At 46.6% G+C, this 27,620-nt stretch overlaps 1 long non-coding RNA gene across 1 annotated transcript in view; it reads right to left on the bottom strand.

Annotated features, from left to right (window-relative positions):
- LOC137541508 (uncharacterized) overlaps positions 1–27,620 on the bottom strand; it is a 198,080-nt gene that overhangs the window by 121,269 nt on the left and 49,191 nt on the right. The window lies entirely within an intron of this gene.

Raw genomic sequence — 27,620 nt, 5'->3', positions numbered from 1 at the left:
CGGCCCACCATGGCAAGGTAGACTCTTAGGGCAGGTTGGGGGAAGGGAGTGAGTTAGGCATAGGGGATGGCAGTTTTGAAGGGGGATAAGGGGGATAGGTGGTCATCATGGGTACCACTCTTACACCCTCAAGTGTAAAGTCTGGAACCCATGACAACCACCTGATAAATAATTGGGACCCAGTTGGTCCCCCTTATGCCTGGTTCAACATTGGGATCGCAAAAGGAAAATCACAATCGCTTATGGATTGTGATTGCGTTTTTACCAAGCAATTGTGGCTCCATGTTGCAGTGATTGCGTTTTTCGAGTCTCATTCCAAAAAATGAGAATGGCATTCTAACTGCCACCGAAATGTTGCACGCAGTGCACCTTTGCGACATATGCACACCGCAGGCACTGCAAGGATTTACCACATTGCTTTGCTGAATACCGGCTATCAGCAAAGAGCAGAAATGCTCCCCACCAAAAGCACACCAAGTGTGAACTGGCCCTTAAGAGAATTTGATTGGTGATTACAAATTGTTGCAGCCTGCAGTGTAGAACTCAGGGGCATATTTAAAATGATTTAAATATACCCCCAAGTTCTACGTATGGCCTCCTCCTCCCCACAGCCATACCAATCCTCACCAAAAAGTTACAAAGCATAGAAGCGCAAACAAAACAAAAAAGATGCAGGCCGACAATCGTAATTATTGAAAATACCAATTGCACTAGCAAAAACCAGGCAATGCAATTTACATGTTCATCGCCGTGCTGTTGCTATTGGCAAAATGGGCACGATACCTTTTTTTTTAATTGTAACGTGCCTAATATAAAAGGGCTGTAATTAGTTGATCTCCCTCTCAGATGGTTTATTATATTCTTTTTTGGCAGAGTACTTTGGCTAATCCAATTGGCTAAAAGTAAATCACATTATGGCCAATAGGATTGTAAGCCGGCCCACCATGGCAAGGTAGACTCTTAGGGCAGGTTGGGGGAAGGGAGTGAGTTAGGCATAGGGGATGGCAGTTTTGAAGGGGGATAAGGGGGATAGGTGGTCATCATGGGTACCACTCTTACACCCTCAAGTGTAAAGTCTGGAACCCATGACAACCACCTGATAAATAATTGGGACCCAGTTGGTCCCCCTTATGCCTGGTTCAACATTGGGATCGCAAAAGGAAAATCACAATCGCTTATGGATTGTGATTGCGTTTTTACCAAGCAATTGTGGCTCCATGTTGCAGTGATTGCGTTTTTCGAGTCTCATTCCAGAAAATGAGAATGGCATTCTAACTGCCACCGAAATGTTGCACGCAGTGCACCTTTGCGACATATGCACACCGCAGGCACTGCAAGGATTTACCACATTGCTTTGCTGAATATCGGCTATCAGCAAAGAGCAGAAATGCTCCCCACCAAAAGCACACCAAGTGTGAACTGGCCCTTAAGAGAATTTGATTGGTGATTACAAATTGTTGCAGCCTGCAGTGTAGAACTCAGGGGCATATTTAAAATGATTTAAATATACCCCCAAGTTCTACGTATGGCCTCCTCCTCCCCACAGCCATACCAATCCTCACCAAAAAGTTACAAACCATAGAAGCGCAAACAAAACAAAAAAGATGCAGGCCGACAATCGTAATTATTGAAAATACCAATTGCACTAGCAAAAACCAGGCAATGCAATTTACATGTTCATCGCCGTGCTGTTGCTATTGGCAAAATGGGCACGATACCTTTTTTTTTAATTGTAACGTGCCTAATATAAAAGGGCTGTAATTAGTTGATCTCCCTCTCAGATGGTTTATTATATTCTTTTTTGGCAGAGTACTTTGGCTAATCCAATTGGCTAAAAGTAAATCACATTATGGCCAATAGGATTGTAAGCCGGCCCACCATGGCAAGGTAGACTCTTAGGGCAGGTTGGGGGAAGGGAGTGAGTTAGGCATAGGGGATGGCAGTTTTGAAGGGGGATAAGGGGGATAGGTGGTCATCATGGGTACCACTCTTACACCCTCAAGTGTAAAGTCTGGAACCCATGACAACCACCTGATAAATAATTGGGACCCAGTTGGTCCCCCTTATGCCTGGTTCAACATTGGGATCGCAAAAGGAAAATCACAATCGCTTATGGATTGTGATTGCGTTTTTACCAAGCAATTGTGGCTCCATGTTGCAGTGATTGCGTTTTTCGAGTCTCATTCCAAAAAATGAGAATGGCATTCTAACTGCCACCGAAATGTTGCACGCAGTGCACCTTTGCGACATATGCACACCGCAGGCACTGCAAGGATTTACCACATTGCTTTGCTGAATATCGGCTATCAGCAAAGAGCAGAAATGCTCCCCACCAAAAGCACACCAAGTGTGAACTGGCCCTTAAGAGAATTTGATTGGTGATTACAAATTGTTGCAGCCTGCAGTGTAGAACTCAGGGGCATATTTAAAATGATTTAAATATACCCCCAAGTTCTACATATGGCCTCCTCCTCCGCACAGCCATACCAACCCTCACCAAAAAGTTACAAAGCATAGAAGCGCAAACAAAACAAAAAAGATGCAGGCCGACAATCGTATTTATTGAAAATACCAATTGCACTAGCAAAAACCAGGCAATGCAATTTACATGTTCATCGCCGTGCTGTTGCTATTGGCAAAATGGGCACGATACCATTTTTTAATTGTAACGTGCCTAATACAAAAGGGCTCTAATTAGTTGATCTCCCTCTCAGATGGTTTATTATATTCTTTTTTGGCAGAGTACTTTGGCTAATCCAATTGGCTAAAAGTAAATCACATTTTGGCCAATAGGATTGTAAGCCGGCCCACCATGGCAAGGTAGACTCTTAGGGCAGGTTGGAGAAAGGAAGTGAGAGAGGTATAGGGGATGGCAGTTTTGAAGAGGGATAAGAGTGATAGGTGGTAATCATGGGTACCACTCTTACACCCTCAAGTGTAAGGTCTGGAAACACAACGACCACCTGATAAATAATTCGGACCCAGTTGGTCCCCCTTAGGCCTGGTTTAACATTGGGATCTCAAAAGGCAAATCACAATCGCCTATGGAGTGTGATTGCATTTTTACCAAGCAATTGTGGCTCCATGCTGCATTGATTGCGTTTTTCGAATCTCATTCCAGAGAATGAGAATGGCATTCTAACTGCCACTGAAATGTTGCACGCAGTGCACCTGTGCGACATATGCACACCTCAGGCACTGCAAGGATTTACCACAGTGCTTTGCTGAATACCGGCTATCAGCAAAGAGCAGAAACGCCCTCCACCAAAAGCACACCAAGTGTGAACTGGCCCTTGAGAGAATTTGATTGGTGATTACAAATTGTTGCAGCCTGCAGTGTAGAACTCGGGGGCATATTTAAAATGATTTAAATATACCCCCAAGTTCTACGTATGGCCTCCTCCTCCCCACAGCCATACCAATCCTCACCAAAAAGTTACAAAGCATAGAAGCGCAAACAAAACAAAAAAGATGCAGGCCGACAATCGTAATTATTGAAAATACCAATTGCACTAGCAAAAACCAGGCAATGCAATTTACATGTTCATCGCCGTGCTGTTGCTATTGGCAAAATGGGCACGATACCATTTTTTAATTGTAACGTGCCTAATACGAAAGGGCTCTAATTAGTTGATCTCCCTCTCAGATGGTTTATTATATTCTTTTTTGGCAGAGTACTTTGGCTAATCCAATTGGCTAAAAGTAAATCACATTATGGCCAATAGGATTGTAAGCCAGCCCACCATGGCAAGGTAGACTCTTAGGGCAGGTTGGGGGAAGGGAGTGAGTGAGGCATAGGGGATGGCAGTTTTGAAGGGGGATAAGGGGGATAGGTGGTCATCATGAGTACCACTCTTACACCCTCAAGTGTAAAGTCTGGAACCCATGGCAACCACCTGATAAATAATTGGGACCCAGTTGGTCCCCCTTAGGCCTGGTTCAACATTGGGATCGCAAAAGGAAAATCACAATCGCCTATGGAGTGTGATTGCAATTTTACCAAGCAATTGTGGCTCCATGTTGCAGTGATTGCGTTTTTCGAGTCTCATTCCAGAGAATGAGAATGGCATTCTAACTGCCACCGAAATGTTGCACGCAGTGCACCTTTGTGACATATGCACACCGCAGGCACTGCAAGGATTTACCACATTGCTTTGCTGAATACCGGCTATCAGCAAAGAGCAGAAATGCTCCCCACCAAAAGCACACCAAGTGTGAACTGGCCCTTAAGAGAATTTGATTGGTGATTACAAATTGTTGCAGCCTGCAGTGTAGAACTCTGGGGCATATTTAAAATGATTTAAATATACCCCCAAGTTCTACGTATGGCCTCCTCCTCCCCACAGCCATACCAACCCTCACCAAAAAGTTACAAAGCATAGAAGCGCAAACAAAATAAAAAAGATGCAGGCCGACAATAGTAATTATTGAAAATACCAATTGCACTAGCAAAAACCAGGCAATGCAATTTACATGTTCATCGCCGTGCTGTTGCTATTGGCAAAATGGGCACGATACCATTTTTTAAAGAGACACTGAAGCGGAAAAAAAAATGATGATATTATGATTTGTATGTGTAGTACAGCTAAGAAAAAAAACATTAAGATCAGATACATCAGTCTAAATGTTTCCAGTACAGGAAGAGTTGAGAAACTCCAGTTGTTATCTCTATGCAAAAAAGCTATTAAGCTCTCCGACTAACTTGGTCGTGGAGAGGGCTGTTATCTGACTATTATTATCTCAACTGTAATTGAACTGTTTACTCTTCCTCTGCTAGAGGAGAGTTAATTACTTCACAGACTGCTCTGAAAGACTCATTTTGAATGCTGAGTGTTGTGTAATCTGCACATATTATAGAGTGATGCAATGTTAGAAAAAACACTATATACCTGAAAATAAAAATATGAGAATATTTTCTTTGCTGCTAATCTTCTAGTAATTATTCATAGTACACAACCTATTCATTATATCATATATTTTTTTTCGCTTCAGTGTCTCTTTAATTGTAACGTGCCTAATACAAAAGGGCTCTAATTAGTTGATCTCCCTCTCAGATGGTTTATTATATTCTTTTTTGGCAGAGTACTTTGGCTAATCCAATTGGCTAAAAGTAAATCACATTATGGCCAATAGGATTGTAAGCCGGCCCACCATGGCAAGGTAGACTCTTAGGGCAGGTTGGGGGAAGGGAGCGAGTTAGGCATAGGGGATGGCAGTTTTGAAGGGGGATAAGGGGGATAGGTGGTCATCATGGGTACCACTCTTACACCCTCAAGTGTAAAGTCTGGAACCCATGACAACCACCTGTTAATTAATTGGGTCCCAGTTGGTCCCCCTTATGCCTGGTTCAACATTGGGATCGCAAAAGGAAAATCACAATCGCTTATGGAGTGTGATTGCGTTTTTACCAAGCAATTGTGGCTCCATGTTGCAATGATTGCGTTTTTCGAGTCTCATTCCAGAGAATGAGAATGGCATTCTAACTGCCACCGAAATGTTGCACGCAGTGCACCTTTGCGACATATGCACACCACAGGCACTGCAAGGATTTACCACATTGCTTTGCTGAATACCGGCTATCAGCAAAGAGCAGAAATGCTCCCCTCCAAAAGCACACCAAGTGTGAACTGGCCCTTAAGAGAATTTGATTGGTGATTACAAATTGTTGCAGCCTGCAGTGTAGAACTCAGGGGCATATTTAAAATGATTTAAATATACCCCCAAGTTCTACGTATGGCCTCCTCCTCCGCACAGCCATACCAACCCTCACCAAAAAGTTACAAAGCATAGAAGCGCAAACAAAACAAAAAAGATGCAGGCCGACAATCGTATTTATTGAAAATACCAATTGCACTAGCAAAAACCAGGCAATGCAATTTACATGTTCATCGCCGTGCTGTTGCTATTGGCAAAATGGGCACGATACCATTTTTTAATTGTAACGTGCCTAATACAAAAGGGCTCTAATTAGTTGATCTCCCTCTCAGATGGTTTATTATATTCTTTTTTGGCAGAGTACTTTGGCTAATCCAATTGGCTAAAAGTAAATCACATTTTGGCCAATAGGATTGTAAGCCGGCCCACCATGGCAAGGTAGACTCTTAGGGCAGGTTGGAGAAAGGAAGTGAGAGAGGTATAGGGGATGGCAGTTTTGAAGAGGGATAAGAGTGATAGGTGGTAATCATGGGTACCACTCTTACACCCTCAAGTGTAAGGTCTGGAAACACAACGACCACCTGATAAATAATTCGGACCCAGTTGGTCCCCCTTAGGCCTGGTTTAACATTGGGATCTCAAAAGGCAAATCACAATCGCCTATGGAGTGTGATTGCATTTTTACCAAGCAATTGTGGCTCCATGCTGCATTGATTGCGTTTTTCGAATCTCATTCCAGAGAATGAGAATGGCATTCTAACTGCCACTGAAATGTTGCACGCAGTGCACCTGTGCGACATATGCACACCTCAGGCACTGCAAGGATTTACCACAGTGCTTTGCTGAATACCGGCTATCAGCAAAGAGCAGAAACGCCCTCCACCAAAAGCACACCAAGTGTGAACTGGCCCTTGAGAGAATTTGATTGGTGATTACAAATTGTTGCAGCCTGCAGTGTAGAACTCGGGGGCATATTTAAAATGATTTAAATATACCCCCAAGTTCTACGTATGGCCTCCTCCTCCCCACAGCCATACCAATCCTCACCAAAAAGTTACAAAGCATAGAAGCGCAAACAAAACAAAAAAGATGCAGGCCGACAATCGTAATTATTGAAAATACCAATTGCACTAGCAAAAACCAGGCAATGCAATTTACATGTTCATCGCCGTGCTGTTGCTATTGGCAAAATGGGCACGATACCATTTTTTAATTGTAACGTGCCTAATACGAAAGGGCTCTAATTAGTTGATCTCCCTCTCAGATGGTTTATTATATTCTTTTTTGGCAGAGTACTTTGGCTAATCCAATTGGCTAAAAGTAAATCACATTATGGCCAATAGGATTGTAAGCCAGCCCACCATGGCAAGGTAGACTCTTAGGGCAGGTTGGGGGAAGGGAGTGAGTGAGGCATAGGGGATGGCAGTTTTGAAGGGGGATAAGGGGGATAGGTGGTCATCATGAGTACCACTCTTACACCCTCAAGTGTAAAGTCTGGAACCCATGGCAACCACCTGATAAATAATTGGGACCCAGTTGGTCCCCCTTAGGCCTGGTTCAACATTGGGATCGCAAAAGGAAAATCACAATCGCCTATGGAGTGTGATTGCAATTTTACCAAGCAATTGTGGCTCCATGTTGCAGTGATTGCGTTTTTCGAGTCTCATTCCAGAGAATGAGAATGGCATTCTAACTGCCACCGAAATGTTGCACGCAGTGCACCTTTGTGACATATGCACACCGCAGGCACTGCAAGGATTTACCACATTGCTTTGCTGAATACCGGCTATCAGCAAAGAGCAGAAATGCTCCCCACCAAAAGCACACCAAGTGTGAACTGGCCCTTAAGAGAATTTGATTGGTGATTACAAATTGTTGCAGCCTGCAGTGTAGAACTCTGGGGCATATTTAAAATGATTTAAATATACCCCCAAGTTCTACGTATGGCCTCCTCCTCCCCACAGCCATACCAACCCTCACCAAAAAGTTACAAAGCATAGAAGCGCAAACAAAATAAAAAAGATGCAGGCCGACAATAGTAATTATTGAAAATACCAATTGCACTAGCAAAAACCAGGCAATGCAATTTACATGTTCATCGCCGTGCTGTTGCTATTGGCAAAATGGGCACGATACCATTTTTTAAAGAGACACTGAAGCGAAAAAAAAATGATGATATTATGATTTGTATGTGTAGTACAGCTAAGAAAAAAAACATTAAGATCAGATACATCAGTCTAAATGTTTCCAGTACAGGAAGAGTTGAGAAACTCCAGTTGTTATCTCTATGCAAAAAAGCTATTAAGCTCTCCGACTAACTTGGTCGTGGAGAGGGCTGTTATCTAACTATTATTATCTCAACTGTAATTGAACTGTTTACTCTTCCTCTGCTAGAGGAGAGTTAATTACTTCACAGACTGCTCTGAAAGACTCATTTTGAATGCTGAGTGTTGTGTAATCTGCACATATTATAGAGTGATGCAATGTTAGAAAAAACACTATATACCTGAAAATAAAAATATGAGAATATTTTCTTTGCTGCTAATCTTCTAGTAATTATTCATAGTACACAACCAATTCATTATATCATATATTTTTTTTCGCTTCAGTGTCTCTTTAATTGTAACGTGCCTAATACAAAAGGGCTCTAATTAGTTGATCTCCCTCTCAGATGGTTTATTATATTCTTTTTTGGCAGAGTACTTTGGCTAATCCAATTGGCTAAAAGTAAATCACATTATGGCCAATAGGATTGTAAGCCGGCCCACCATGGCAAGGTAGACTCTTAGGGCAGGTTGGGGGAAGGGAGCGAGTTAGGCATAGGGGATGGCAGTTTTGAAGGGGGATAAGGGGGATAGGTGATCATCATGGGTACCACTCTTACACCCTCAAGTGTAAAGTCTGGAACCCATGACAACCACCTGTTAATTAATTGGGTCCCAGTTGGTCCCCCTTATGCCTGGTTCAACATTGGGATCGCAAAAGGAAAATCACAATCGCTTATGGAGTGTGATTGCGTTTTTACCAAGCAATTGTGGCTCCATGTTGCAATGATTGCGTTTTTCGAGTCTCATTCCAGAGAATGAGAATGGCATTCTAACTGCCACCGAAATGTTGCACGCAGTGCACCTTTGCGACATATGCACACCACAGGCACTGCAAGGATTTACCACATTGCTTTGCTGAATACCGGCTATCAGCAAAGAGCAGAAATGCTCCCCTCCAAAAGCACACCAAGTGTGAACTGGCCCTTAAGAGAATTTGATTGGTGATTACAAATTGTTGCAGCCTGCAGTGTAGAACTCAGGGGCATATTTAAAATGATTTAAATATACCCCCAAGTTCTACGTATGGCCTCCTCCTCCCCACAGCCATACCAACCCTCACCAAAAAGTTACAAAGCAAACAAAACAAAAAAGATGCAGGCCGACAATCGTAATTATTGAAAATACCAGTTGCACTAGCAAAAACCAGGCAATGCAATTTACATGTTCATCGCCGTGCTGTTGCTATTGGCAAAATGGGCATGATACCATTTTTTAATTGTAACGTGCCTAATACAAAAGGGCTCTAATTAGTTGATCTCCCTCTCAGATGGTTTATTATATTCTTTTTTGGCAGAGTACTTTGGCTAATCCAATTGGCTAAAAGTAAATCACATTATGGCCAATAGGATTGTAAGCCGGCCCACCATGGCAAGGTAGACTCTTAGGGCAGGTTGGGGGAAGGGAGTGAGTGAGGCATAGGGGATGGCAGTTTTGAATGGGGATAAGGGGGATAGGTGGTCATCATGGGTACCACTCTTACACCCTCAAGTGTAAAGTCTGGAACCCATGACAACCACCTGATAAATAATTGGGACCCAGTTGGTCCCCCTTAAGCCTGGTTCAACATTGGGATCGCAAAAGGAAAATCACAATCGCTTATAGAGTGTGATTGCGTTTTTACCAAGCAATTGTGGCTCCATGTTGCAGTGATTGCGTTTTTCGAGTCTCATTCCAGAGAATGAGAATGGCATTCTAACTGCCACCGAAATGTTGCATGCAGTGCACCTTTGCGACATATGCACACCGCAGGCACTGCAAGGATTTACCACATTGCCTTGCTGAATACCGGCTATCAGCAAAGAGCAGAAATGCTCCCCACCAAAAGCACACCAAGTGTGAACTGGCCCTTAAGAGAATTTGATTGGTGATTACAAATTGTTGCAGCCTGCAGTGTAGAACTCAGGGGCATATTTAAAATGATTTAAATATACCCCCAAGTTCTACGTATGGCCTCCTCCTCCCCACAGCCATACCAACCCTCACCAAAAAGTTACAAAGCAAACAAAACAAAAAAGATGCAGGCCGACAATCGTAATTATTGAAAATACCAATTGCACTAGCAAAAACCAGGCAATGCAATTTACATGTTCATCGCCGTGCTGTTGCTATTGGTAAAATGGGCACGATACCATTTTTTAATTGTAACGTGCCTAATACAAAAGGGCTCTAATTAGTTGATCTCCCCTCTCAGATGGTTTATTATATTCTTTTTTGGCAGAGTACTTTGGCTAATCCAATTGGCTAAAAGTAAATCACATTATGGCCAATAGGATTGTAAGCCGGCCCACCATGGCAAGGTAGACTCTTAGGGCAGGTTGGGGGAGGGGAGGGAGTTAGGCATAGGGGATGGCAGTTTTGAAGGGGGATAAGGGGGATAGGTGGTCATCATGGGTACCACTCTTACACCCTCAAGTGTAAAGTCTGGAACCCATGACAAGCACCTGATAAATAATTGGGACCCAGTTGGTCCCCCTTATGCCTGGTTCAACATTGGGATCGCAAAAGGAAAATCACAATCGCTTATGGAGTGTGATTGCGTTTTTACCAAGCAATTGTGGCTCCATGTTGCAGTGATTGCGTTTTTCGAGTCTCATTCCAGAGAATGAGAATGGCATTCTAACTGCCACCGAAATGTTGCACGCAGTGCACCTTTGCGACATATGCACACCGCAGGCACTGCAAGGATTTACCACATTGCTTTGCTGAATACCGGCTATCAGCAGAGAGCAGAAGTGCTCCCCACCAAAAGCACACCGAGTGTGAACTGGCCCTTAAGAGAATTTGATTGGTGATTACAAATTGTTGCAGCCTGCAGTGTAGAACTCAGGGGCATATTTAAAATGATTTAAATATACCCCCAAGTTCTACGTATGGCCTCCTCCTCCCCACAGCCATACCAATCCTCACCAAAAAGTTACAAAGCATAGAAGCGCAAACAAAACAAAAAAGATGCAGGCCGACAATCGTAATTATTGAAAATACCAATTGCACTAGCAAAAACCAGGCAATGCAATTTACATGTTCATCGCCGTGCTGTTGCTATTGGCAAAATGGGCACGATACCTTTTTTTTAATTGTAACGTGCCTAATATAAAAGGGCTGTAATTAGTTGATCTCCCTCTCAGATGGTTTATTATATTCTTTTTTGGCAGAGTACTTTGGCTAATCCAATTGGCTAAAAGTAAATCACATTATGGCCAATAGGATTGTAAGCCGGCCCACCATGGCAAGGTAGACTCTTAGGGCAGGTTGGGGGAAGGGAGTGAGTTAGGCATAGGGGATGGCAGTTTTGAAGGGGGATAAGGGGGATAGGTGGTCATCATGGGTACCACTCTTACACCCTCAAGTGTAAAGTCTGGAACCCATGACAACCACCTGATAAATAATTGGGACCCAGTTGGTCCCCCTTATGCCTGGTTCAACATTGGGATCGCAAAAGGAAAATCACAATCGCTTATGGATTGTGATTGCGTTTTTACCAAGCAATTGTGGCTCCATGTTGCAGTGATTGCGTTTTTCGAGTCTCATTCCAAAAAATGAGAATGGCATTCTAACTGCCACCGAAATGTTGCACGCAGTGCACCTTTGCGACATATGCACACCGCAGGCACTGCAAGGATTTACCACATTGCTTTGCTGAATATCGGCTATCAGCAAAGAGCAGAAATGCTCCCCACCAAAAGCACACCAAGTGTGAACTGGCCCTTAAGAGAATTTGATTGGTGATTACAAATTGTTGCAGCCTGCAGTGTAGAACTCAGGGGCATATTTAAAATGATTTAAATATACCCCCAAGTTCTACGTATGGCCTCCTCCTCCCCACAGCCATACCAACCCTCACCAAAAAGTTACAAAGCAAACAAAACAAAAAAGATGCAGGCCGACAATCGTAATTATTGAAAATACCAATTGCACTAGCAAAAACCAGGCAATGCAATTTACATGTTCATCGCCGTGCTGTTGCTATTGGCAAAATGGGCACGATACCTTTTTTTTAATTGTAACGTGCCTAATACAAAAGGGCTCTAATTAGTTGATCTCCCTCTCAGATGGTTTATTATATTCTTTTTTGGCAGAGTACTTTGGCTAATCCAATTGGCTAAAAGTAAATCACATTATGGCCAATAGGATTGTAAGCCGGCCCACCTTGGCAAGGTAGACTCTTAGGGCAGGTTGGGGGAAGGGAGTGAGTTAGGCATAGGGGATGGCAGTTTTGAAGGGGGATAAGGGGGATAGGTGGTCATCATGGGTACCACTCTTACACCCTCAAGTGTAAAGTCTGGAACCCATGACAACCACTTGATAAATAATTGGGACCCAGTTGGTCCCCCTTATGCCTGGTTCAACATTGGGATCGCAAAAGGAAAATAACAATCGCTTATGGAGTGTGATTGCATTTTTACCAAGCAATTGTGGCTCCATGTTGCAGTGATTGCGTTTTTCGAGTCTCATTCCAGAGAATGAGAATGGCATTCTAACTGCCACCGAAATGTTGCACGCAGTGCACCTTTGCGACATATGCACACCGCAGGCACTGCAAGGATTTACCACATTGATTTTCTGAATACCGGCTATCAGCAAAGAGCAGAAATGCTCCCCACCAAAAGCACACCAAGTGTGAACTGGCCCTTAAGAGAATTTGATTGGTGATTACAAATTGTTGCAGCCTGCAGTGTAGAACTCAGGGGCATATTTAAAATGATTTAAATATACCCCCAAGTTCTACGTATGGCCTCCTCCTCCCCACAGCCATACCAACCCTCACCAAAAAGTTACAAAGCATAGAAGCGCAAACAAAACAAAAAAGATGCAGGCCGACAATCGTATTTATTGAAAATACCAATTGCGCTAGCAAAAACCAGGCAATGCAATTTACATGTTCATCGCCGTGCTGTTGCTATTGGCAAAATGGGCACGATACCATTTTTTAATTGTAACGTGCCTAATACAAAAGGGGTCTAATTAGTTGATCTCCCTCTCAGATGGTTTATTATATTCTTTTTTGGCAGAGTACTTTGGCTAATCCAATTGGCTAAAAGTAAATCACATTTTGGCCAATAGGATTGTAAGCCGGCCCACCATGGCAAGGTAGACTCTTAGGGCAGGTTGGAGAAAGGAAGTGAGAGAGGTATAGGGGATGGCTGTTTTGAAGAGGGATAAGAGGGATAGGTGGTAATCATGGGTACCACTCTTACACCCTCAAGTGTAAAGTCTGGAAACACAACGACCACCTGATAAATAATTCGGACCCAGTTGGTCCCCCTTAGGCCTGGTTTAACATTGGGATCTCAAAAGGCAAATCACAATCGCCTATGGAGTGTGATTGCACTTTTACCAAGCAATTGTGGCTCCATGCTGCATTGATTGCGTTTTTCGAATCTCATTCCAGAGAATGAGAATGGCATTCTAACTGCCACCGAAATGTTGCACGCAGTGCACCTGTGCGACATATGCACACCTCAGGCACTGCAAGGATTTACCACAGTGCTTTGCTGAATACCGACTATCAGCAAAGAGCAGAAACGCCCTCCACCAAAAGCACACCAAGTGTGAACTGGCCCTTGAGAGAATTTGATTGGTGATTACAAATTGTTGCAGCCTGCAGTGTAGAACTCAGGGGCATATTTAAAATGATTTAAATATACCCCCAAGTTCTACGTATGGCCTCCTCCTCCCCACAGCCATACCAATCCTCACCAAAAAGTTACAAAGCATAGAAGCGCAAACAAAACAAAAAAGATGCAGGCCGACAATCGTAATTATTGAAAATACCAATTGCACTAGCAAAAACCAGGCAATGCAATTTACATGTTCATCGCCGTGCTGTCGCTATTGGCAAAATGGGCATGATACCATTTTTTAATTGTAACGTGCCTAATACAAAAGGGCTCTAATTAGTTGATCTCCCTCTCAGATGGTTTATTATATTCTTTTTGGCAGAGTACTTTGGCTAATCCAATTGACTAAAAGTAAATCACATTTTGGCCAATAGGATTGTAAGCCGGCCCACCATGGCAAGGTAGACTCTTAGGGCAGGTTGGGGGAAGGGAGTGAGTTAGGCATAGGGGATGGCAGTTTTGAAGGGGGATAAGGGGGATAGGTGGTCATCATGGGTACCACTCTTACACCCTCAAGTGTAAAGTCTGGAACCCATGACAAGCACCTGATAAATAATTCGGACCCAGTTGGTCCCCCTTATGCCTGGTTCAACATTGGGATCGCAAAAGGAAAATCACAATCGCTTATGGAGTGTGATTGCGTTTTTACCAAGCAATTGTGGCTCCATGTTGCAGTGATTGCGTTTTTCGAGTCTCATTCCAGAGAATGAGAATGGCATTCTAACTGCCACCGAAATGTTGCACGCAGTGCACCTTTGCGACATATGCACACCGCAGGCACTGCAAGGATTTACCACATTGCTTTGCTGAATACCGGCTATCAGCAGAGAGCAGAAATGCTCCCCACCAAAAGCACACCAAGTGTGAACTGGCCCTTAAGAGAATTTGATTGGTGATTACAAATTGTTGCAGCCTGCAGTGTAGAACTCAGGGGCATATTTAAAATGATTTAAATATACCCCCAAGTTCTACGTATGGCCTCCTCCTCCCCACAGCCATACCAATCCTCACCAAAAAGTTACAAAGCATAGAAGCGCAAACAAAACAAAAAAGATGCAGGCCGACAATCGTAATTATTGAAAATACCAATTGCACTAGCAAAAACCTGGCAATGCAATTTACATGTTCATCGCCGTGCTGTTGCTATTGGCAAAATGGGCATGATACCTTTTTTTTTAATTGTAACGTCCCTAATACAAAAGGGCTCTACATAGTTGATCTCCCTCTCAGATGGTTTATTATATTCTTTTTTGGCAGAGTACTTTGGCTAATCCAATTGGCTAAAAGTAAATCACATTATGGCCAATAGGATTGTAAGCCGGCCCACCATGGCAAGGTAGACTCTTAGGGCAGGTTGGGGGAAGGGAGTGTGTTAGGCATAGGGGATGGCAGTTTTGAAGGGGGATAGGTGGTCATCATGGGTACCACTCTTACACCCTCAAGTGTAAAGTCTGGAACCCATGACAACCACCTGATAAATAATTGGGACCCAGTTGGTCCCCCTTATGCCTGGTTCAACATTGGGATCGCAAAAGGAAAATCACAATGGCTTATGGATTGTGATTGCGTTTTTACCAAGCAATTGTGGCTCCATGTTGCAGTGATTGCGTTTTTCGAGTCTCATTCCAAAAAATGAGAATGGCATTCTAACTGCCACCGAAATGTTGCACGCAGTGCACCTTTGCGACATATGCACACCGCAGGCACTGCAAGGATTTACCACATTGCTTTGCTGAATACCGGCTATCAGCAAAGAGCAGAAATGCTCCCCACCAAAAGCACACCAAGTGTGAACTGGCCCTTAAGAGAATTTGATTGGTGATTACAAATTGTTGCAGCCTGCAGTGTAGAACTCAGGGGCATATTTAAAATGATTTAAATATACCCCCAAGTTCTACGTATGGCCTCCTCCTCCCCACAGCCATACCAACCCTCACCAAAAAGTTACAAAGCAAACAAAACAAAAAAGATGCAGGCCGACAACCGTAATTATTGAAAATACCAATTGCACTAGCAAAAACCAGGCAATGCAATTTACATGTTCATCGCTGTGCTGTTGCTATTGGCAAAATAGGCACGATACCATTTTTTAATTGTAACGTGCCTAATACAAAAGGGCTATAATTAGTTGATCTCCCTCTCAGATGGTTTATTATATTCTTTTTGGCAGAGTACTTTGGCTAATCCAATTGACTAAAAGTAAATCACATTTTGGCCAATAGGATTGTAAGCCGGCCCACCATGGCAAGGTAGACTCTTAGGGCAGGTTGGGGGAAGGGAGTGAGTTAGGCATAGGGGATGGCAGTTTTGAAGGGGGATAAGGGGGATAGGTGGTCATCATGGGTACCACTCTTACACCCTCAAGTGTAAAGTCTGGATCCCATGACAAGCACCTGATAAATAATTGGGACCCAGTTGGTCCCCCTTATGCCTGGTTCAACATTGGGATCGCAAAAGGAAAATCACAATCACTTATGGAGTGTGATTGCATTTTTACCAAGCAATTGTGGCTCCATGTTGCAGTGATTGCGTTTTTCGAGTCTCATTCCAGAGAATGAGAATGGCATTCTAACTGCCACCGCAATGTTGCACGCAGTGCACCTTTGCAACATATGCACACCGCAGGCACTGCAAGGATTTACCACATTGCTTTGCTGAATACCGGCTATCAGCAGAGAGCAGAAATGCTCCCCACCAAAAGCACACCAAGTGTGAACTGGCCCTTTAGAGAATTTGATTGGTGATTACAAATTGTTGCAGCCTGCAGTGTAGAACTCAGGGGCATATTTAAAATGATTTAAATATACCCCCAAGTTCTACGTATGGCCTCCTCCTCCCCACAGCCATACCAACCCTCACCAAAAAGTTACAAAGCAAACAAAACAAAAAAGATGCAGGCCGACAATCGTAATTATTGAAAATACCAATTGCACTAGCAAAAACCAGGCAATGCAATTTACATGTTCATCGCCGTGCTGTTGCTATTGGCAAAATGGGCACGATACCATTTTTTAATTGTAACGTGCCTAATACAAAAGGGCTCTAATTAGTTGATCTCCCTCTCAGATGGTTTATTATATTCTTTTTTGGCAGAGTACTTTGGCTAATCCAATTGGCTAAAAGTAAATCACATTATGGCCAATAGGATTGTAAGCCGGCCCACCTTGGCAAGGTAGACTCTTAGGGCAGGTTGGGGGAAGGGAGTGAGTTAGGCATAGGGGATGGCAGTTTTGAAGGGGGATAAGGGGGATAGGTGGTCATCATGGGTACCACTCTTACACCCTCAAGTGTAAAGTCTGGAACCCATGACAACCACCTGATAAATAATTGGGACCCAGTTGATCCCCCTTATGCCTGGTTCAACATTGGGATCGCAAAAGGAAAATAACAATCGCTTATGGAGTGTGATTGCGTTTTTACCAAGCAATTGTGGCTCCATGTTGCAGTGATTGCGTTTTTCGAGTCTCATTCCAGAGAATGAGAATGGCATTCTAACTGCCACCGAAATGTTGCACGCAGTGCACCTTTGCGACATATGCACACCGCAGGCACTGCAAGGATTTACCACATTGCTTTTCTGAATACCGGCTATCAGCAAAGAGCAGAAATGCTCCCCGCCAAAAGCACACCAAGTGTGAACTGGCCCTTAAGAGAATTTGATTGGTGATTACAAATTGTTGCAGCCTGCAGTGTAGAACTCAGGGGCATATTTAAAATGATTTAAATATACCCCCAAGTTCTACGTATGGCCTCCTCCTCCCCACAGCCATACCAACCCTCACCAAAAAGTTACAAAGCATAGAAGCGCAAACAAAACAAAAAAGATGCAGGCCGACAATCGTAATTATTGAAAATACCAATTGCACTAGCAAAAACCAGGCAATGCAATTTACATGTTCATCGCCGTGCTGTTGCTATTGGCAAAATGGGCATGATACCATTTTTTAATTGTAACGTGCCTAATACAAAAGGGCTCTAATTAGTTGATCTCCCTCTCAGATGGTTTATTATATTCTTTTTTGGCAGAGTACTTTGGCTAATCCAATTGGCTAAAAGTAAATCACATTTTGGCCAATAGGATTGTAAGCCGGCCCACCATGGCAAGGTAGACTCTTAGGGCAGGTTGGGGGAAGGGAGTGAGTGAGGCATAGGGGATGGCAGTTTTGAAGGGGGATAAGGGGGATAGGTGGTCATCATGAGTACCACTCTTACACCCTCAAGTGTAAGGTCTGGAACCCATGACAAGCACCTGATAAATAATTGGGACCCAGTTGGTCCCCTTTAGGCCTGGTTCAACATTGGGATCGCAAAAGGAAAATCACAATCGCCTATGGAGTGTGATTGCGTTTTTACCAAGCAATTGTGGCTCCATGTTGCAGTGATTGCGTTTTTTTAAGTCTCATTCCAGAGAATGAGAATGGCATTCTAACTGCCACCGAAATGTTGCATGCAGTGCACCTTTGCGACATATGCACACCGCAGGCACTGCAAGGATTTACCACATTGCTTTGCTGAATACCGGCTATCAGCAAAGAGCAGAAATACTCCCCACCAAAAGCACACCAAGTGTGAACTGGCCCTTAAGAGAATTTGATTGGTGATTACAAATTGTTGCAGCCTGCAGTGTAGAACTCAGGGGCATATTTAAAATGATTGAAATATACCCCCAAGTTCTACGTATGGCCTCCTCCTCCCCACAGCCATACCAACCCTCACCAAAAAGTTACAAAGCAAACAAAACAAAAAAGATGCAGGCCGACAATCGTAATTATTGAAAATACCAATTGCACTAGCAAAAACCAGGCAATGCAATTTACATGTTCATCGCCATGCTGTTGCTATTGGCAAAATGGGCACTATACCATTTTTTAATTGTAACGTGCCTAATACAAAAGAGCTCTAATTAGTTGATCTCGCTCTCAGATGGTTTATTATATTTTTTTTTGGCAGAGTACTTTGGCTAATCCAATTGGCTAAAAATAAATCACATTTTGGCCAATAGGATTGTAAGCCGGCCCACCATGGCAAGGTAGACTCTTAGGGCAGGTTGGGGGAAGGGAGTGAGTGAGGCATAGGGGATGGCAGTTTTGAAGGGGGATAAGGGGGATAGGTGGTCATCATGGGTACCACTCTTACACCCTTAAGTGTAAAGTCTGGAACCCATGACAACCACCTGATAAATAATTGGGACCCAGTTGGTCCCCCTTAGGCCTGGTTCAACATTGGGATCTCTAAAGGCAAATCACAATCGCCTATGGAGTGTGATTGCATTTTTACCAAGCAATTGTGGCTCCATGTTGCATTGATTGCGTTTTTCGAATCTCATTCCAGAGAATGAGAATGGCATTCTAACTGCCACCGAAATGTTGCACGCAGTGCACCTGTGCGACATCTGCACACCTCAGGCACTGCAAAGATTTACCACAGTGCTTTGCTGAATACTGGCTATCAGCAAAGAGCAGAAACGCCCTCCACCAAAAGCACACCAAGTGTGAACTGGCCCTTGAGAGAATTTGATTGGTGATTACAAATTGTTGCAGCCTGCAGTGTAGAACTCAGGGGCATATTTAAAATGATTTAAATATACCCCCAAGTTCTACGTATGGCCTCCTCCTCCCCACAGCCATACCACTCCTCACCAAAAAGTTACAAAGCATAGAAGCGCAAACAAAACAAAAAAGATGCAGGCCGACAATCGTAATTATTGAAAATACCAATTGCACTAGCAAAAACCAGGCAATGCAATTTACATGTTCATCGCCGTGCTGTTGCTATTGGCAAAATGGGCACGATACCTTTTTTTTAATTGTAACGTGCCTAATACAAAAGGGCTCTAATTAGTTGATCTCCCTCTCAGATGGTTTATTATATTCTTTTTTGGCAGAGTACTTTGGCTAATCCAATTGGCTAAAAGTAAATCACATTTCGGCCAATAGGATTGTAAGCCGGCCCACCATGGCAAGGTAGACTCTTAGGGCAGGTTGGAGGAAGGGAGTGAGTGAGGTATAGGGGGTGGCAGTTTTGAAGGGGGATAAGGGGGATAGGTGGTCATCATGAGTACCACTCTTACACCTTCAAGTGTAAAGTCTGGAACCCATGACAACCACCTGATAAATAATTGGGACCCAGTTGGTCCCCCTTAGGCCTGGTTCAACATTGGGATCGCAAAAGGAAAATCACAATCGCCTATGGAGTGTGATTGCGTTTTTACCAAGCAATTGTGGCTCCATGTTGCAGTGATTGCGTTTTTCGAGTCTCATTCCAAAGAATGAGAATGGCATTCTAACTGCCACCGAAATGTTGCACGCAGTGCACCTTTGCGACATATGCACACCGCAGGCACTGCAAGGATTTACCACATTGCTTTGCTGAATACCGGCTATCAGCAAAGAGCAGAAATGCTCCCCACCAAAAGCACACCAAGTGTGAACTGGCCGTAAGAGAATTTGCTTGGTGATTACAAATTGTTGCAGCCTGCAGTGTAGAACTCAGGGGCATATTTAAAATGATTTAAATATACCCCCAAGTTCTACGTATGGCCTCCTCCTCCCCACAGCCATACCAACCCTCACCAAAAAGTTACAAAGCATAGAAGCGCAAACAAAACAAAAAAGATGCAGGCCGACAATCGTAATTATTGAAAATACCAATTGCACTAGCAAAAACCAGGCAATGCAATTTACATGTTCATCGCCGTGCTGTTGCTATTGGCAAAATGGGCACGATACCTTTTTTTTAATTGTAACGTGCCTAATACTAAAGGGCTCTAATTAGTTGATCTCCCTCTCAGATGGTTTATTATATTCTTTTTGGCAGAGTACTTTGGCTAATCCAATTGGCTAAAAGTAAATCACATTTTGGCCAATAGGATTGTAAGCCGGCCCACCATGGCAAGGTAGACTCTTAGGGCAGGTTGGGGGAAGGGAGTGAGTGAGGCATAGGGGATGGCAGTTTTGAAGGGGGATAAGGGGGATAGGTGGTCATCATGGGTACCACTCTTACACCCTCAAGTGTAAAGTCTGGAACCCATGACAACCACCTGATAAATAATTGGGACCCAGTTGGTCCCCCTTATGCCTGGTTCAACATTGGGATCGCAAAAGGAAAATCACAATCGCTTATGGAGTGTGATTGCGCTTTTACCAAGCAATTGTGGCTCCATGTTGCAGTGATTGCGTTTTTTGAGTCTCATTCCAGAGAATGAGAATGGCATTCTAACTGCCACCGAAATGTTGCACGCAGTGCACCTTTGCGACATATGCACACCGCAGGCATTGCAAGGATTTACCACATTGCTTTGCTGAATACCGGCTATCAGCAAAGAGCAGAAATGCTCCCCACCAAAAGCACACCAAGTGAGAGGTCCAGGCCCACCTACACTCCCCTCCAGGTATCGCGCATTGGCCTTGGGGCCCCGGCCAGTGAGAGAGGTCCGGGGCCCCTGGCCATCGTGCGAACCAATCGTGTGTTTTTAAACGTTTTTTTTTCAGCTCTAGGACATGGCAGACAGGTGAGCGGTTAGGGAGGGACCCCTGTGGGAGGGATGCCTGCACGGGGCGGTCCTGCTAGCGACGCAATCTTGCGATTTGCGTCCAACTAAAGCCTCCCACCTGAATGCTAATGGCTGCTAGATGTGGTATGGCAGGTAAAGGGTGTATGACAGTGCATTATGAGTGGCTGACGAGCACCTGCTGACGACTTAAATGTAGCTGCATGCATGTATTGCTGTGTTCTATTGCTTGTGTGTGTCGAATTTAGCATTCAGTATGGAGGCAGTGTTGGTGGGTTTTCTGGATGTGAGAGGTCCAGAGCCTGGGTGTGAGAGGTCCAGGCCCACCTACACTCCCCTCCAGGTATCGCGCATTGGCCTTGGGGCCCCGGCAAGTGAGAGAGGTCCGGGGCCCCTGGCCATCGTGCGAACCAATCGTGTGTTTTTAAACGTTATTTTTTCAGCTCTAGGACATGGCAGACAGGTGAGCGGTTAGGGAGGGACCCCTGTGGGAGGGATGCCTGCACGGGGCGGTCCTGCTAGCGACGCAATCTTGCGATTTGCGTCCAACTGAAGCCTCCCACCTGAATGCTAATGGCTGCTAGATGTGGTATGGCAGGTAAAGGGTGTATGACAGTGCATCCTGATTGGCTGACGAGCACCTGCTGACGACTTAAATGTAGCTGCATGCATGTATTGCTGTGTTCTATTGCTTGTGTGTGTCGAATTTAGCATTCAGTATGGAGGCAGTGTTGGTGGGTTTTCTGGATGTGAGAGGTCCAGAGCCTGGGTGTGAGAGGTCCAGGCCCACCTACACTCCCCTCCAGGTATCACGCATTGGCCTTGGGGCCCCGGCCAGTGAGAGAGGTCCGGGGCCCCTGGCCATCGTGCGAACCAATCGTGTGTTTTTAAACGGTTTTTTTTCAGCTCTAGGACATGGCAGACAGGTGAGCGGTTAGGGAGGGACCCCTGTGGGAGGGATGCCTGCACGGGGCGGTCCTGCTAGCGACGCAATCTTGCGATTTGCGTCCAACTGAAGCCTCCCACCTGAATGCTAATGGCTGCTAGATGTGGTATGGCAGGTAAAGGGTGTATGACAGTGCATCCTGAGTGGCTGACGAGCACCTGCTGACGACTTAAATGAAGCTGCATGCATGTATTGCTGTGTTCTATTGCTTGTGTGTGTCGAATTTAGCATTCAGTATAGAGGCAGTGTTGGTGGGTTTTCTGGATGTGAGAGGTCCAGAGCCTGGGTGTGATGGCCCATACTCACGAGTGACATTTGTCGCCGCAACACGCGGCGCGCGCGTGTTGCGGCGACAGGTTGCCCGTGAGTATGGGCCGCCGCACGCGCGCTCACCCCGAACTGTCGCCCGCCGCTCTTGTCGCCATGCGATTGAAAGTTTCAATCGCATGGCAACAGTCGCCGCCGCACCTCCGCCGCAACTGTCGCTAGTCCGCGTGAGTACGCGGACTAGCGACAGCAACCTCCATAGAGGTGAATGAAGCTTCCGGCGGGGGGAGGAGGAACGTCGGCGACAGCTTCCGTCTCGCCGCTGGTCCCTCTTCCGCGTGTGTACGCGGAGGGACCTGGAGAGAAGCTGTCGCCGGCCTGTCGCTAGCACGCTCACTTGTGCTGGCGACAGGCGACTTCTGCAGCCCGTGAGTACGGGCCATGAGAGGTCCAGGCCCACCTACACTCCCCTCCAGGTATCGCGCATTGGCCTTGGGGCCCCGGCAAGTGAGAGAGGTCCGGGGCCCCTGGCCATCGTGCTAACCAATCGTGTGTTTTTAAACGTTTTTTTTTCAGCTCTAGGACATGGCAGACAGGTGAGCGGTTAGGGAGGGACCCCTGTGGGAGGGATGCCTGCACGGGGCGGTCCTGCTAGCGACGCAATCTTGCGATTTGCGTCCAACTGAAGCCTCCCACCTGAATGCTAATGGCTGCTAGATGTGGTATGGCAGGTAAAGGGTGTATGACAGTGCATCCTGATTGGCTGACGAGCACCTGCTGACGACTTAAATGTAGCTGCATGCATGTATTGCTGTGTTCTATTGCTTGTGTGTGTCGAATTTAGCATTCAGTATGGAGGCAGTGTTGGTGGGTTTTCTGGATGTGAGAGGTCCAGAGCCTGGGTGTGATGGCCCATACTCACGAGTGACATTTGTCGCCGCAACACGCGGCGCGCGCGTGTTGCGGCGACAGGTCGCCCGTGAGTATGGGCCGCCGCACGCGCGCGCACCCCGAACTGTCGCCCGCCGCTCTTGTCGCCATGCGATTGAAAGTTTCAATCGCATGGCAACAGTCGCCGCCGCACCTCCGCTGCAACTGTCGCTAGTCCGCGTGAGTACGCGGACTAGCGACAGCAACCTCCATAGAGGTGAATGAAGCTTCCGGCGGGGGGAGGAGGAACGTCGGCGACAGCTTCCGTCTCGCCGCTGGTCCCTCTTCCGCGTGTGTACGCGGAGGGACCTGGAGAGAAGCTGTCGCCGGCCTGTCGCTAGCACGCTCACGTGTGCTGGCGACAGGCCACTTCTGCAGCCCGTGAGTACGGGCCATGAGAGGTCCAGGCCCACCTACACTCCCCTCCAGGTATCGCGCATTGGCCTTGGGGCCCCGGCCAGTGAGAGAGGTCCGGGGCCCCTGGCCATCGTGCGAACCAATCGTGTGTTTTTAAACGGTTTTTTTTCAGCTCTAGGACATGGCAGACAGGTGAGCGGTTAGGGAGGGACCCCTGTGGGAGGGATGCCTGCACGAGGCGGTCCTGCTAGCGACGCAATCTTGCGATTTGCGTCCAACTGAAGCCTCCCACCTGAATGCTAATGGCTGCTAGATGTGGTATGGCAGGTAAAGGGTGTATGACAGTGCATCCTGATTGGCTGACGAGCACCTGCTGACGACTTAAATGTAGCTGCATGCATGTATTGCTGTGTTCTATTGCTTGTGTGTGTCGAATTTAGCATTCAGTATGGAGGCAGTGTTGGTGGGTTTTCTGGATGTGAGAGGTCCAGAGCCTGGGTGTAAGAGGTCCAGGCCCACCTACACTCCCCACCAGGTATCGCGCATTGGCCTTGGGGCCCCGGCCAGTGAGAGAGGTCCGGGGCCCCTAGCCATCGTGCAAACCAATCGTGTGTTTTTAAACGTTTTTTTTTTTCAGCTCTAGGACATGGCAGACAGGTGAGCGGTTAGGGAGGGACCCCTGTGGGAGGGATGCCTGCACGGGGCGGTCCTGCTAGCAACGCAATCTTGCGATTTGCGTCCAACTGAAGCCTCCCACCTGAATGCTAATGGCTGCTAGATGTGGTATGGCAGGTAAAGGGTGTATGACAGTGCATCCTGATTGGCTGACGAGCACCTGCTGACGACTTAAATGTAGCTGCATGCATGTATTGCTGTGTTCTATTGCTTGTGTGTGTCGAATTTAGCATTCAGTATGGAGGCAGTGTTGGTGGGTTTTCTGGATGTGAGAGGTCCAGAGCCTGGGTGTGAGAGGTCCAGGCCCACCTACACTCCCCTCCAGGTATCGCGCATTGGCCTTGGGGCCCCGGCCAGTGAGAGAGGTCCGGGGCCCCTGGCCATCGTGCGAACCAATCGTGTGTTTTTAAACGTTTTTTTTTTTCAGCTCTAGGACATGGCAGACAGGTGAGCGGTTAGGGAGGGACCCCTGTGGGAGGGATGCCTGCACGGGGCGGTCCTGCTAGCAACGCAATCTTGCGATTTGCGTCCAACTGAAGCCTCCCACCTGAATGCTAATGGCTGCTAGATGTGGTATGGCAGGTAAAGGGTGTATGACAGTGCATCCTGATTGGCTGACGAGCACCTGCTGAGGACTTAAATGTAGCTGCATGCATGTATTGCTGTGTTCTATTGCTTGTGTGTGTCGAATTTAGCATTCAGTATGGAGGCAGTGTTGGTGGGTTTTCTGGATGTGAGAGGTCCAGAGCCTGGGTGTGAGAGGTCCAGGCCCACCTACACTCCCCCCCAGGTATCGCGCATTGGCCTTGGGGCCCCGGCCAGTGAGAGAGGTCCGGGGCCCCTGGCCATCGTGCGAACCAATCGTGTGTTTTTAAACGTTTTTTTTTCAGCTCTAGGACATGGCAGACAGGTGAGCGGTTAGGGAGGGACCCCTGTGGGAGGGATGCCTGCACGGGGCGGTCCTGCTAGCGACGCAATCTTGCGATTTGCGTCCAACTGAAGCCTCCCACCTGAATGCTAATGGCTGCTAGATGTGGTATGGCAGGTAAAGGGTGTATGACAGTGCATCCTGAGTGGCTGACGAGCACCTGCTGACGACTTAAATGTAGCTGCATGCATGTATTGCTGTGTTCTATTGCTTGTGTGTGTCGAATTTAGCATTCGGTATGGAGGCAGTGTTGGTGGGTTTTCTGGATGTGAGAGGTCCAGAGCCTGGGTGTGAGAGGTCCAGGCCCACCTACACTCCCCTCCAGGTATCGCGCATTGGCCTTGGGGCCCCGGCCAGTGAGAGAGGTCCGGGGCCCCTGGCCATCGTGCGAACCAATCGTGTGTTTTTAAACGTTTTTTTTCAGCTCTAGGACATGGCAGACAGGTGAGCGGTTAGGGAGGGACCCCTGTGGGAGGGATGCCTGCACGGGGCGGTCCTGCTAGCGACGCAATCTTGCAATTTGCGTCCAACTGAAGCCTCCCACCTGAATGCTAATGGCTGCTAGATGTGGTATGGCAGGTAAAGGGTGTATGACAGTGCATCCTGATTGGCTGACGAGCACCTGCTGACGACTTAAATGTAGCTGCATGCATGTATTGCTGTGTTCTATTGCTTGTGTGTGTCGAATTTAGCATTCAGTATGGAGGCAGTGTTGGTGGGTTTTCTGGATGTGAGAGGTCCAGAGCCTGGGTGTAAGAGGTCCAGGCCCACCTACACTCCCCTCCAGGTATCGCGCATTGGCCTTGGGGCCCCGGCCAGTGAGAGAGGTCCGGGGCCCCTGGCCATCGTGCTAACCAATCGTGTGTTTTTAAACGTTTTTTTTTCAGCTCTAGGACATGGCAGACAGGTGAGCGGTTAGGGAGGGACCCCTGTGGGAGGGATGCCTGCACGGGGCGGTCCTGCTAGCGACGCAATCTTGCGATTTGCGTCCAACTGAAGCCTCCCACCTGAATGCTAATGGCTGCTAGATGTGGTATGGCAGGTAAAGGGTGTATGACAGTGCATCCTGAGTGGCTGACGAGCACCTGCTGACGACTTAAATGTAGCTGCATGCATGTATTGCTGTGTTCTATTGCTTGTGTGTGTCGAATTTAGCATTCAGTATGGAGGCAGTGTTGGTGGGTTTTCTGGATGTGAGAGGTCCAGAGCCTGGGTGTGAGAGGTCCAGGCCCACCTACACTCCCCTCCAGGTATCGCGCATTGGCCTTGGGGCCCCGGCCAGTGAGAGAGGTCCGGGGCCCCTGGCCATCGTGCGAACCAATCGTGTGTTTTTAAACGTTTTTTTTCAGCTCTAGGACATGGCAGACAGGTGAGCGGTTAGGGAGGGACCCCTGTGGGAGGGATGCCTGCACGGGGCGGTCCTGCTAGCGACGCAATCTTGCAATTTGCGTCCAACTGAAGCCTCCCACCTGAATGCTAATGGCTGCTAGATGTGGTATGGCAGGTAAAGGGTGTATGACAGTGCATCCTGATTGGCTGACGAGCACCTGCTGACGACTTAAATGTAGCTGCATGCATGTATTGCTGTGTTCTATTGCTTGTGTGTGTCGAATTTAGCATTCAGTATGGAGGCAGTGTTGGTGGGTTTTCTGGATGTGAGAGGTCCAGAGCCTGGGTGTAAGAGGTCCAGGCCCACCTACACTCCCCTCCAGGTATCGCGCATTGGCCTTGGGGCCCCGGCCAGTGAGAGAGGTCCGGGGCCCCTGGCCATCGTGCTAACCAATCGTGTGTTTTTAAACGTTTTTTTTTCAGCTCTAGGACATGGCAGACAGGTGAGCGGTTAGGGAGGGACCCCTGTGGGAGGGATGCCTGCACGGGGCGGTCCTGCTAGCGACGCAATCTTGCGATTTGCGTCCAACTGAAGCCTCCCACCTGAATGCTAATGGCTGCTAGATGTGGTATGGCAGGTAAAGGGTGTATGACAGTGCATCCTGAGTGGCTGACGAGCACCTGCTGACGACTTAAATGTAGCTGCATGCATGTATTGCTGTGTTCTATTGCTTGTGTGTGTCGAATTTAGCATTCAGTATGGAGGCAGTGTTGGTGGGTTTTCTGGATGTGAGAGGTCCAGAGCCTGGGTGTGAGAGGTCCAGGCCCACCTACACTCCCCTCCAGGTATCGCGCATTGGCCTTGGGGCCCCAGCCAGTGAGAGAGGTCCGGGGCCCCTGGCCATCGTGCGAACCAATCGTGTGTTTTTAAACGTTTTTTTTTCAGCTCTAGGACATGGCAGACAGGTGAGCGGTTAGGGAGAGACCCCTGTGGGAGGGATGCCTGCACGGGGCGGTCCTGCTAGCGACGCAATCTTGCGATTTGCGTCCAACTGAAGCCTCCCACCTGAATGCTAAT

The sequence above is a fragment of the Hyperolius riggenbachi genome, chromosome 12, assembly GCF_040937935.1.
Source record: "Hyperolius riggenbachi isolate aHypRig1 chromosome 12, aHypRig1.pri, whole genome shotgun sequence".
Taxonomy (NCBI): Eukaryota; Metazoa; Chordata; class Amphibia; order Anura; family Hyperoliidae; genus Hyperolius; species Hyperolius riggenbachi.
The sequence above is the reverse complement of the archived record's forward strand: the minus strand, read 5'-3'. Positions and strand labels throughout refer to the sequence as shown.